We start from the raw sequence: 12,714 nt of genomic DNA, 5'->3' as shown, positions 1-12,714 counted from the left end.
TTTTTCAGTTTTCTTTTACTTCACTCTTCAATACAGTGACACTATCTTCTATTTTACAGAAAAAACAAAAAGCCACACTTTATCTCTCATGTATGGGTTTTTTCATTGGCTATTCCACATACCTAGAATGTTTTCCTCATCTTCCCATGTTTCTTCAAAGTAAAAATTCATTTTCTACTGGAAGCCTTTGACAAACCTTCTTAATTTCAGTGCTTTCCCTCTATTAATTATTTCCTATTAATTGTGTATGTAGTTTGATTTGTTTATTTGCTTGTATGTTGTCTCCCCCATTAGATTATATTCTTCTTCAGAGCAGGATTTGTCTTTTTGCATTTTTGTATGCCCAACTCTTAGCAATGCCCAAAGTATAGTAGGTATTTACTAAGTATTTATTGACACCTAGTGTCAATAATACCACCTAGTGGTAGAACAAGCAAAATCCAAGAGAAGATTTTAAGCCAGTTACAAGAAGAAATAGACAGCAAAACTACTCTTATAGGGGACCTCAACCTTAACCTCTCAGAATCAGACAATCTAACCACAAAATATACAAGAAAGAAACTAGGGAGGTTAATAAGATCCTAGAAAATCTTGATATGATAAACCTCTGGAGAAAATTGAATAGGGGTAGACTGCTTTTTCTTAGCAGTACATGTTACCTACATAAAAATTGACCATATATTAGGGAATTAAAAACATCACAATCAAATGCAAAAATGTCAAAAAGAGTAAATGCTTCCTTTTCATACCACAATGCAATAAAAACAATTGGAAATTAAATAACCTAATTTTTAAAATAAATGTTTATTGATTGATACAACCAAAATGCATTCAGTAGATTAGTGTAAACATTGAAGTTGTTCTCTGGTTGGTCATTCCAATGATTCTTACTTAGAAAAAAATCAATGACATGAAGGCAACAATGGCCTACTTATGAAATTTTCAGAGGACTTTAAAGTAGGAGTTATAGATTATCCATATGGTAATGATTCAGTATGTAAAAATATCTTGATAGGCAAAGAAAGATAAGTGGAAACTAGCAATACAAAATTCAATAAATCCATAAGGTCAAAAATTCAATCTTACAAATGGTGTAGGAATGTATTACTAGATGAATATGCATAAGCAATATGTTATGGCAACCAATAAAACTAATAGAATTTTAGTCTTCCTTAAGAGTCAATTTAGAAAAAAAAAAAGAGAAGGAATTTTCCCACCATATGGGAAACTATTTCTGAAGTATAGTACCCCATACTGTGCATAAATTCATTTTTTAACAAATTAATTTGAATACAGTTGAGTTTGCCTGAGCCAAAATTAATATTTTCTTTAAGCAAATTTGGGTTTTAATTACAATTCAACAAAAATTGATTAAGTGACTGCTATATGCTTAGCCCTATACTAGGAGCTGGGGGAAAAAGATTAAAAAATAAAACAGTCTCTGATTTCAAGAAATCTACATTCGATGGGGGAAAGGAGGCATGACATTTAGAAAAAGAAATATAAAATATATACAAGGAGATTTGAAATCTAGCATGGAGATAGGCAAGAGTTTGTGAGATTTGACATCAATATATTCCTAATTACATACAGTTTGAGGAAATAAAACCTAATTTATTGTTCAGTTGCTTTCAAATCTGTTACCCCACTGGGGTTTTCTTGGCAAAGATACTAGAGTAGTTCACCATTACCTTCTCTAGCTCATTTGACAGAGGAGGAAAGGAAGGCAAAGAAAATTGATTGACTTGCTCAATAGTAATAATAGTAAATGTCTGAGGCTAAATTTCAACTCAGGAATTTCAGTCTTCTTGGTTCCCAATCTAGGGGTCAATCTGCTGTGTTGTCTAGCTACCATCAAATCTAATAGCATTGTTTTATTAGTATTATTCATAAATCTATATACCTCTAGTTATAGTAATAAGTTCCTGTTATGTAATTGGGCTATATGTGTTTCCATATATATGCAAACTGCTTTGAAAGGAATTTTCTTGCTATTGAGATCAAAGATCCATCAAATAGAAAATAAGAGTTTCAGTTTATGAAGTTCCAAGTCAAAATCCAGTCTATGAATCTTACTAGTAATGTCAGTCTGCCTCAAGTCAATTCATCTTTCTCAACTTTGGTTTCTTTGTCATCAAATAGGTATATTAGCAACATTTATCACACTGCTTGTTACAAGTACCAAATGAGAGTGTAGATATAAAACATTTTGCAAATGAGCTTTAAAGAGCTAAATACATGTCAAATGGTACATATTCTTTAAGTATTATCTAAGAATATGAGCAGACATTTATACAGTGTAGAATATGTAATCTATTTTTTAATGTAAATAACTGGTATAACTCATATCTACTTTGTAGAATAATTTGCTTGCTATGTGAGTTTATCTGATGATAAATAGTAAAAGAGTGGCAATAATTACTTATAATTTTCCTTGAATTTTATGAGTCACACAATATTTCATAAAGAAATAATACCAATTGCTAAGAGCAATAACTTTTTTATTTTGCAAACTGAAAAAAAATGTAAATAAATGAAACCTCCAACTTTATGGAAAATGTTTCCATGTAAAATGCACTTTACAATAATAAATGAATAATAGAGCAACTGTAAGCAATTTAAGAAAGATAGTTATAACAGAGAAAACAGAATTGGAAAAAATCTCTACGATCCTAAATTTATCTCAATTGAATATAAAAGTTAAAAAACATAATAAATGTCCTGTAGCCAATAAATTTAAACGCAGATTTTATGATTGAATCAATTGTAGAAGTATTTTTAAATAGTCTAAATCTTTAAAAAAATATTCTAAAAGGAAAATATTTTTAAAAAACATTTTAGAATTACATGGATTTTTAAAATACTGAACATCAAATTCTAGAAAATATGGCCTATGAAATATGGAGAGTAAGGCATTTTATGATCAAAGATATGTCTATTAACTTCTTTTTATTTTTTTCTTGTTTTGGTATTAGTATGGTAATACATATATATGAAATATATTTTAAACTATGCCAAGATTTTTGAAGAATAAGAATACATCTTTGATATAATCTTTAACTATTTGGCCTAATTATTGTTGCATATCTAGCTAACATTTCCTTGACTTATTTTTCAAAGTTGAATTTGTGAACCCAAGTTCAAACTTCCACTTTCACCCTTAACACTGCAAGTCTATTTATATCCATTGTCAGTATTATTGGATCAAAGTTTAGAAAGGAAATAGTCTTATATCTCTCTGACAATGTAACATAGAATACGCCAAATTAATAAATTTTCTAATAGTTCTTCCTTGAATGCAGCCATTAGTCCAAATTTTTGTCACATATATCTGCATCTTTTGAAGTATGCATTTATAGAATGCTTCCATACAAAGAAATCTCCACATGTCTATTCAGTGGACAATGCATTTTCATGATGAAAAAAGAATTCAATAAGTTAGTATAGAAAAGAATTGAAAAACACTCATGCTCTAGACTTCTAGGTAATATTTTTTTTTTCATTCTTACCTTATGTGAAAAACATAGCACCAAAACGAATAATGCTGGATAGAAGTATAAGAACTCCATGTGATCACAGATAGCAGTCCTGCAAATTTCAACTGCTGGAACTAACCCGAGGCAGTTGATTGTTACTACCACAGCTCTGGTTCAATGAGCTATTATAATTTGACCTTAAAGCATCTGTTCAGCCAAGGAATATCAATGAGGATGAGATGAGAACATCAATTTCAATACCATATTTGCAGGGACAAGAAGACATGGAATAACCAAAAAAGGATAAAACTTTGTTACAACTAAGAACTGAGAAAATCTTTACAAACTACATATATGAGAACAGAAAATGAAAATAAAATAAAACTGTAGTCAATACTACAGTTACAGGATAAACATATTTTAGCATCATTTTAAAAAGTACCTTTCTCTCAAAACAAGGTTTCTTAATATATATAATATAATATATAAAATATAAATATATATGTATATATATATATTTAAAATCAGGCTAAAATGGAATAAATCCTTAAAACCCCTGCTGTTTTCATCATAAATTTAATTAGTCATTAGGAATTGTATTAGTAACTAGAAACAGTAAGGAATATCTTATTATGTGAAAAATATTATATATATGTCTATACAAATATGTTTGTTTATTAGATAACATACATATGGATTTTATAATATACTTACATTAGCAAATACATATAGGTATATAGATAAATATATAACTCATAGCTTTAAAGAGGACTCTCAGAGGTTAAGTAAGCTGACTGGGGCCTCATAGTCAATATGTTTCAGATGTAAACCTTAAACACAGACCTTTCTGATTTTGAAGCCAGCTCTCTATCCATGATGCAATACAAATAATATAAGGGAGGTTGTATTAGAAGGTTAGGAAGGTCACTTCTTTACCTGATTTCTCCCCCTAAGCAAATCAAAAGCCAAAATTAAAATGATAGAATTATTTAGTTATTTTTAGTTTTGTTAGAATCTTTGTGATCTGTTCTGAGGTTTTCTTGACAAAGATACTGAAGTAGTTTGCCATTTCCTTCTCCAGTTCATTTTTAAAGATGAAGAAACTGAGAAAAAATGTTAGGTGACTTGCTCAGGTTCATACAGATATTATATTTTTCATTCTAAGAAGGAGGTATTGGGGAAAAATTGTTCTTTTTAGTGAATATTTATTAATTTTTGACTAAATCTACATGCTTTTATTTTGAAGTCAATTGTAATTTCAAAAGGGTAGTGTAAATGAATTGCCTGCTGCATAATAAAAAAAATTAACTTATCTAAGAATTCAACTGATGCTAAGGAAAAAAATTAAATGGTAAAAATGAAAACAGTGAAGTGTTTTCATAGTACTGTTATACTATAACATATATATATATATATATCACTACAGAATCTTTAAAAATGACTAAATTTAACTACCACAAAATATATGATCTAAAGATATGAGAGGGCAATGAAGCAGAAAGAGCTGAGCTGATTATAAAATATGATTGCTTGTAGTGTTCCTGGTTGGTTTTCTGAAGTTCTCTGGACCAGCCTTGGTTTCAGCAGATTAATCACCATGAGAATAGCCAGATGTTAAAGTCCAAATTCTTTATTGCCTTTTTGTCTGGGGCTGGGCAGCTTTCTAGAGAGCCTTTCAGACCATTCTTGGTCTCAGTGGAGGAAGTGCAGAAGGCCAGCCACCACGGTGGTGTGAGATGAAGTGAATGAATCTGGCTGTTTGTCCCAGTTTATATGCTCTATTTTAATTCATATATCATAGGTGTGAATCTTGTAGAACTATATTAAGTATTAAATTCATGTACTGAACTAAAGAACTATTAATCACCATGCTAAACTAGATAACCATTGTTTTATCAATTTCACTGAGTTAGCACCTTGTAAGAATCCTTGTTTCAATACAAGAGTTCTGGCCCATAACATCTCCTGCTTTCTTTTGTCCTAAAACATAAGTGGTCATGCCCTTCCTGACTTCTCAGGGAGATAAGAACCCTAAAAAAGGAGATAATCACGCCTTTTCTGACATCTCAGGAAGGAAGATGAAAACACCAAAGGAAAATGGGGAATCAAATCATATTAGCGGGTTTCTGAAGGGTCTCACTTGAAACAGGTATACACAAATACACCAACATGGGAGTTATTACATAAGCACATAGCAATATAACACAGGCTAGTAGTGATGTAACAAATAACATCAGTCAACATGAGGAATTATACATATCCATAAGTCCTAGAGATAGTCCAAAACCAATCTATTGTCCATTACTTCATGTGTTAGGAAATTCAATGATTCCTGCTGGTCTTGAAGTTCTGCAACTGTCTTATCAACAATTTTTCATCTCAGGGAATCCAATGATTCCTGAGGGTTTTGAAGTTCTATAACAGTCTCATTATTAGCCATGCTCTTTCAGTGTCAGATGTTTCTTAGGTCTTCTCCTTTGTTTTGAGGTTTTTCTCTTTTTCTGTCTCTCTCAAGGTATTTGTTGGCACCCATCTGATTCCTTCTCCAACTGTAGAGATAGAAGCAAACCCTTTCTTCCAAGCAGTTAAACTATCTAGTACCTTCCATTCACCACTTTCTGGATCTCTCCACATCACCTGGAGATTATATTGGAGCTGCTCACACTGTCCTTCTGTAGGGTTAAAAAGCCTGTATTCTCTCCCTTTCTCCCATCTGATTGCTTCTCTGCTGATTGATCATATCAGAATCCCGAACTTCTAAAGATGGGTGTAACCTCAGCTGTCATCATGCCCCACCTGTTTTTTGTTTGAGGTCTTGGAGCTGGGCCCCCCCTCTCATTTCCCGGGGTCAATCAACATTCTGAGGCCCAGTGGAAGCCTCTGTTGCATTTTGAACACAGGGTTTTGTGTCTTTTTCTCCCATCCTGTCCTCTCACACTATTTCTATGACTACATTGAGCTTTCAGATGCCCTACTTTACCAAACTGAAAGCATCAATGAGGCTCTCTGGAAGTCCCTTGCCAAGAGGGACCCTGTCTTCCCATGTTCATCATAGTCTGGGTATGATAAGCATTTGTGCCCACTGTGGCACAGCATCTTATGATCTCCTCTAAAGTTTCATCTTTGAGTAGTCCCTATATACAAACCTCATTAGCATTTTCTTAAGTGAGTTGTCTTATAATTCCTGTAGCTGCATTTTCTCCAATTGTTCCTATGACAACTGTTTGTAGACGTCCCACAAAATCAGCAAAAGATTCATTTGGACCTTGCTGTATTTTGGGGAAGGCTTCTACTCTATCTTTATCTGGGAGGGAGCTCCATGCTTGATAGCAGCAGCAGCAATTTGCTCATATGCTATCAAAAGGTAATTAATCTATACTGAAGCATCTGCATACTGACCTTTACCTGCTTTTCATATTAACTCCAGTTTGCCTATTTCGATGGGCTTGTATCCTACATAGTTCATTATACTCCAAAAGCAACAAGCTTTGTCCAGATTCTAAACATGTCCCTGCTATAGATTTCCAATCACTAGGGGTTAAAATTTCCTAGCCATATTCTCTAATACCATCTTAAAATAAGCTCATGTAGCCCCATAAAGAATGTAACCCTTTTAAAAATCTTTGATAATTTCCAGATCAAAAGGAATGTATCTTCTCCTGGCTTGACCTGAAGAATCAAATTTTTCAATCACAGAATTTCTGTTAAATCAGATATAGCCCATCCTTCTTGTTTTTTTGCTTTAACTAGTGCCTTTTATAATCTTGTCATAAGCTGCTTCATAGGTGGTGCTGATTGTGTCAGTGCCCCTCCCCCTCCTCCTTCTCCCTCCACCCATGAAGGGTTAATTGAAGGGGGAGAGTCATGAGATGGGGAATGCCCTAATGGCTCCTGCTGTGAAGCACCACACTACTTAATTTCATCAGAATTGTATTTAGCAACTTTTTTTATCTAATTCTTCATGATTTTCACCTAGTTTGTCAGTATCCCCCCCATCCTGTTCTTTCTTTTTTCTTATTCTAACACTTATATATTTCCTTAAAGTCAATTGTATTAAGTTATATGTAAAGACTGTTTCTTTAGGAATTGAATCAGGACCATTATTGTAATATTCACTTAGTTGCTGTTCTACTAGTTTCCACTCATCTAGATCTAATTCTTTTTCCTTAGAGAACCAAGGAGATGTGTATTTTAATATTTCAAAGAGTTCAATGATCTGCATCCAAGTTACAATCAAACCTTGGTTTTTTTAAGAACTTTTGACACATTTTTCTTGAGGTGGAGAAGTCTCCTTTCTAAACATTTGGTCCATTTCAGCTGAAACACTACTTTAGCCCTATAACAAAATTTCTTTCTTGTCTGTTTTTGTACTCACTCTAATTTCTGGGTCACAGATGGAGATCCTTATTTCCTGTTGGAATGACAAAATGTAATGTTCCTGCTTAGTTTTCTGGAGGTCTGAGGACCAGCCTTCGTTTCAATAGATTAATGACCACGAGAATAGCCAGGTGTTAAAGTCCAAATTCTTTATTGCCTCCTTTCCTGGAGCTGGGCAACTTTCTGGAGAGCCTTTCAGACCAGCCTTGGTCTCAGTGGAGGAAGGGCAGGAGGCCAGCCACCACAGGTGGTGTGAGATAAAGTGAATGAATCTGGCTGAGTTTGTCCCAGCTAAACTAGATAACCATTGTCTTTTCAATTCCACTGAGTTAGCACCTTGTTAAGAATGTTTGTTTCAAGTACAAGAGTTCTGGCCCATAACAATTGCTTAAAAGATTTCAGAGCTGAATAGTAAAGATTCTAAACTGCTACCTTGAGTGGTTGACCTTACACATATTGAGGATACTTAAATATTTTAAGAATCCATGATTTTACTAATGTGACTATCCCATCCACCATCTCACTTCCCTCCACCACAGACCATGACCCTGCTGCAATTTGAGAGATCCTCTTTAAGCATTGTTGCCCCATTCCCCCAAAAAATCACAAGTGACAAGATTGGACATGGTATTCCAGAATATGGTCTGGCAAAGACAAAATTCCTAATGCCTATAATTTTCCTGGCTCTGCATACAAATTCTGCTAATTGAGCTTAAGAATATAGTAACTTTGATAGGTACCAGTTCAAATGATCATTTCATATGTAATCTACAATCTACTAAAATGCCTAGATCTTTTGCATAATTTAAAAAATGTCAATATCCCTCTCTTCCCAATTTTCTTCTCGAGGATAATGCCCCAAGTTTCTTCCAATATTTATTCATATTGCATAATATGAATCTATCCTGGTCACCAAGGATATATGCTGTTCCACTTATCCTTAAATGTGCTGTTTGGAATTGAACGTAATGTTACAGATAGAGCCTAACCAGAACATAGTACAAAATAATGATTATCTGTCTAACCTAAACATGACTTCTTCAAAAGGAGTCTAAAATTACATTAGCTGTCTTGAATTGTAGTTTTACTAAATCCCTAAGCTCTTTTAAGACAAACAGCCATCTAAACAAGCTCCCCCAGCTTATTTTTCAAAGTTTAATTCTTGAATTCACTTGTATTCATCACTGTCCAACTTTTCTAAAGTTCTTAGTAGGTTGTCCTTTGTTTTATGCTGTGTATTTTTTACTTTATTCTTTCTCCCCTCCCCCCACTTCCCTTAAGCAGGCTGAAGTTAAGCACAAAAATATTTGTTTACATGCATACATACACACATCCTTGTATATATACATAGAAACACACACATACATAGATATATACACACACAAACACAGGCATATATACATACATACATACACACACACACACACACACACACACACACACATATATATATATATATATGCATATAAAAACAATATTTATATGCCTGACATTTAATGAAGATTTCTTTCTTGGTTCTGCATGATTTTTTAAATGAATTCCTTATATATTCACATTGATCCGATTAGATCATTCCTACTTTTTCCTTCTTTCGGAATGGACTTAAGTCCCTTTATATTCTCATAATTTCATTATCAAGAGTTTCTAACCCTTCCTGAAATGATTTGCCCTATATAATTTTGGTATACATTTCTCACTCCTATACCAAGACTGCTATCTCTGGGACTTGCCTTTTCTTACTAGAAAGTAATTAATCCTTTTTTGCTGTTTATGTGATAATCTCTGATTTTCATTTGCATAAGAGTTGCTGTCCCACACAGGAGGACTAAAAGGGAGGGAGGCAGAAAGAGAGTGAACAACAGAGGAAGACAGAGAGAGAGAGAGACAGACTGACAGACAGACATACAGATTCTTTAAGCAAACGATAATCAAAGCATTTTTCCTCAGTGCTAGGATGTGATCTGTTCCTCAACCTCTTGATCTGCTTTCTCTTTTACATCCATCCAATAGCACAATGATATTTTAGATATCACTAATAGATGCACTAATGATATTTTAAGGCTCTAATTCTGTTTTGTCTTTCTTCATCCAAAACCCTTTATCGATTCTTTCGCTTTCTGTTTCCTAAGTCTTTAAATAAGAGATGCCAATTCATCAAGCACCTATAATTTTGTTAGTGTGGGAACTCTCCCTATTAAGGCAAACCAGAAGCTTCCCAAATCTTATAGTTCAAAAAAAATTGTTTGTCTTTAAAAAATTTGGCCAGAATTAATAATTGTCAAAGATGGGATATGAACTTGTGTTCAATTACCATGTTAGCCTTTTATTCTTTCTACCACACTATTTTACTCCAATAAACATAGCTTCCTAATATTTAATGTACTGTGCTTTGTTTCCATACTCTTTTACATACCCTGTTCCTTTTCCTAATAACATACTAATGCAATACTAAGTCCTATTCCAATACATTTCAAGGATATTAATAAGATCAAATTTTCCTTTAACTATATAGATCAAATTTTCCTAGGTAAAATATTGAGTATGTGGATACCTGACCCACAATAAAATAAGAAACAATTTAAGAAGTTAGGGTTTTCAGGTCAGAAGAAAGGGCTACACTTAAGCTTTAGTGTTTCATATTCACTCAGATAAAGTTTCTTTGAAGTCTTAGAATTTCGCTACCTTCATGAATCTTTATCTGATATATACTAATCACCATCTGGCCCAAATTCCCTCACCTTACTTAGATTGATTTAATAGATGGTCTACAAAATCTTATCCATCATCTTGTGACTTTTTCTAGTTAAAAACACTGATTTTCTAGTTAAGTAGTCTATCATTTGACCTTTCCAGATAGATTGACAAATCACACCTTGCTTAGCTTCCTAGTACACCAGGCCATCTTCACAGCACAATTGAGCTTCAAAATAGGATTTCAGTAGACATTTATATTCCCAATTGATGAAAATGGGTTATAATTTTGGAATTTTCTACAAAAATGTATTTTTGCTACAATAAGTTATATACAGAAGATATGAAAGTCCTGTGTTAGTTTCATTCATTGGTAAAAAAAAAAAAAAAGGTAATCCATTCACAATGAAGAAAGTATGTTATGATGATGCTTGGAATATAATTATGCCTTCAGAAAATTCATTTAGTTCCTATACAATATTCTCTTTTCTATTCTGTTGTTTTATTTTGGGGGCTTTTGTTTCTGGTTTTTTTTTAAGTCCCTTTATATCTATATTATGCAAAAAATTTCCTTACATCTCATATAATTTTCATATCCATCATTTCTACATTAGAATTTTTTGTTTTTATTCTACTATGTGAAAGAAATACATTTATATTTTAGAAAATATTTTCTAAAATGAAAAAAAAGAAGTAACAAAGTTGTTGTGCCAGTTTCCTTTTATTGTTCTGCTTCAGTTTCCCTAAATTGTTCTGCCTCAGTTTCCCTAAATTGTTCTGCCTCAATCTCACTGGTTGCAACCCCTCTTTAGTGTTCATTAGGAGTGAGATAATTAGGGCTGTAGAGATCTGGCCACTCTGGCATTCCAAAAGATAAAACTCCAGATGTCCTATTTCAGATTGGTATCCTCTATCTCTAAGTTCCAGACTTTCTGTCTCTACTTTGACTGCCCCTTTCACTCCCAGTTTATCAGAATCTATGGTCCTATCCCCAACCTGTCAGAAGCAAATTGAGGTCCCTGCCTGGAAATTCCCACCTTTTACTAATGCTCGAACTTTACCCCTTGCCTTTGTCTCCCCAATCTTGGAACTACATGTAAAAATCACTGGAATTTCACATTTGATGCTGAGACATCATTTGAGACATCAGCCCTGGGACCAAAATGGATCCTTTGGTCCCAGAAAATCTCTCCCTCTTAAAAATCCAAATAAAATATTAAAAACTCTCTAGTCTCTATCTTGCCTCAGTTGCTCCAACATTACAAAGTCAATGACAAGATTTCCTCCAAATCTTTAGATAAAGAATTCATATTATCCCAATTTCCTATAGCTGAAAGAAGGTAGACTTAGATTCACAGTTTTCATAGCTTTCTCAATTCCTAGCATCTAAAGGTAAAAGTGACCTTAGACAATATTTGCATTTGCTGACATGTTTCATCTAGCTTTGTTCTAGTTACTTTGTAGGAGAGGAAAGATACTAAACTATTCAATTCTTTTCCCAAATAGAAAACCTAAAAAACCTTGAAGAATGGAAGAAGCAAATAGCAGTTAGCCAAAGAACACATAGGGCTGGTTAGCTGAAACTGACTTACAAGAAGAACTCAAACTGGACCATAAATTCAAATACAATAGATTTGTGATGATGATTCTTTGATTTGAAAGAGAGAAAAAAGGGGGGAAGTCAGGAATATAGATTCTAGTACTCAACCCATATTCTTCTTTTTAATAGAAAAAAAAAAGAAAGAACAATAATATGAGGAACTTGTAGGAAAAGAAACTCCCTTCCAGAGAAGATTAGAATTGTATATTTTGTGGTTTCTTTTAAATGCCATTTATTTTTAAAAATTTCCTGGAGCACTGAAAAGTTAAGTACCTTGTCAATGGTCAAAAGCCCAATTTGTTTCAGAGGTGAGACTTGAACCCAAGTCTTTCTTATTCCCCATACAACTTCCTATCCAACAGATCATGTTGCATTTTGGATTTTTTCATAGAGAATACAATAATTTAGCATAAAGAATTTTGGATTTGGACTGAAAAGATTTGGGTAAGAATCTTGACTTTTGAAACTTATTGTCTATGTAATTATGAGCAAATCACTTAACTTCTCTGAGAATTAGTTTCCTAATTTGTGCAATAGTTTAAATGTATATTATTATAACTAGATGAGATC

The 12,714-nt window shown here is 33.2% G+C and overlaps 1 protein-coding gene across 4 annotated transcripts in view; it reads right to left on the bottom strand.

Annotated features, from left to right (window-relative positions):
• CADM2 (cell adhesion molecule 2) overlaps nucleotides 1–12,714 on the bottom strand; it is a 1,401,218-nt gene that overhangs the window by 268,253 nt on the left and 1,120,251 nt on the right. The window contains exon 1 of one of the 4 annotated variants that reach the window (XM_031963626.1): nucleotides 3,510–3,632. The exons of the other annotated variants lie outside the window; for them this stretch is intronic. The gene's annotated coding sequence lies outside the window, so the exon portion shown is untranslated. Of the gene's footprint in view, nucleotides 1–3,509; nucleotides 3,633–12,714 lie in introns of those variants that run through there. 4 annotated transcript variants of the gene reach the window in all.

This window comes from Sarcophilus harrisii, chromosome 3 (genome assembly GCF_902635505.1).
Source record: "Sarcophilus harrisii chromosome 3, mSarHar1.11, whole genome shotgun sequence".
NCBI classification, from domain to species: Eukaryota; Metazoa; Chordata; class Mammalia; order Dasyuromorphia; family Dasyuridae; genus Sarcophilus; species Sarcophilus harrisii.
This window is presented reverse-complemented; position numbering and strand designations above follow the sequence as displayed.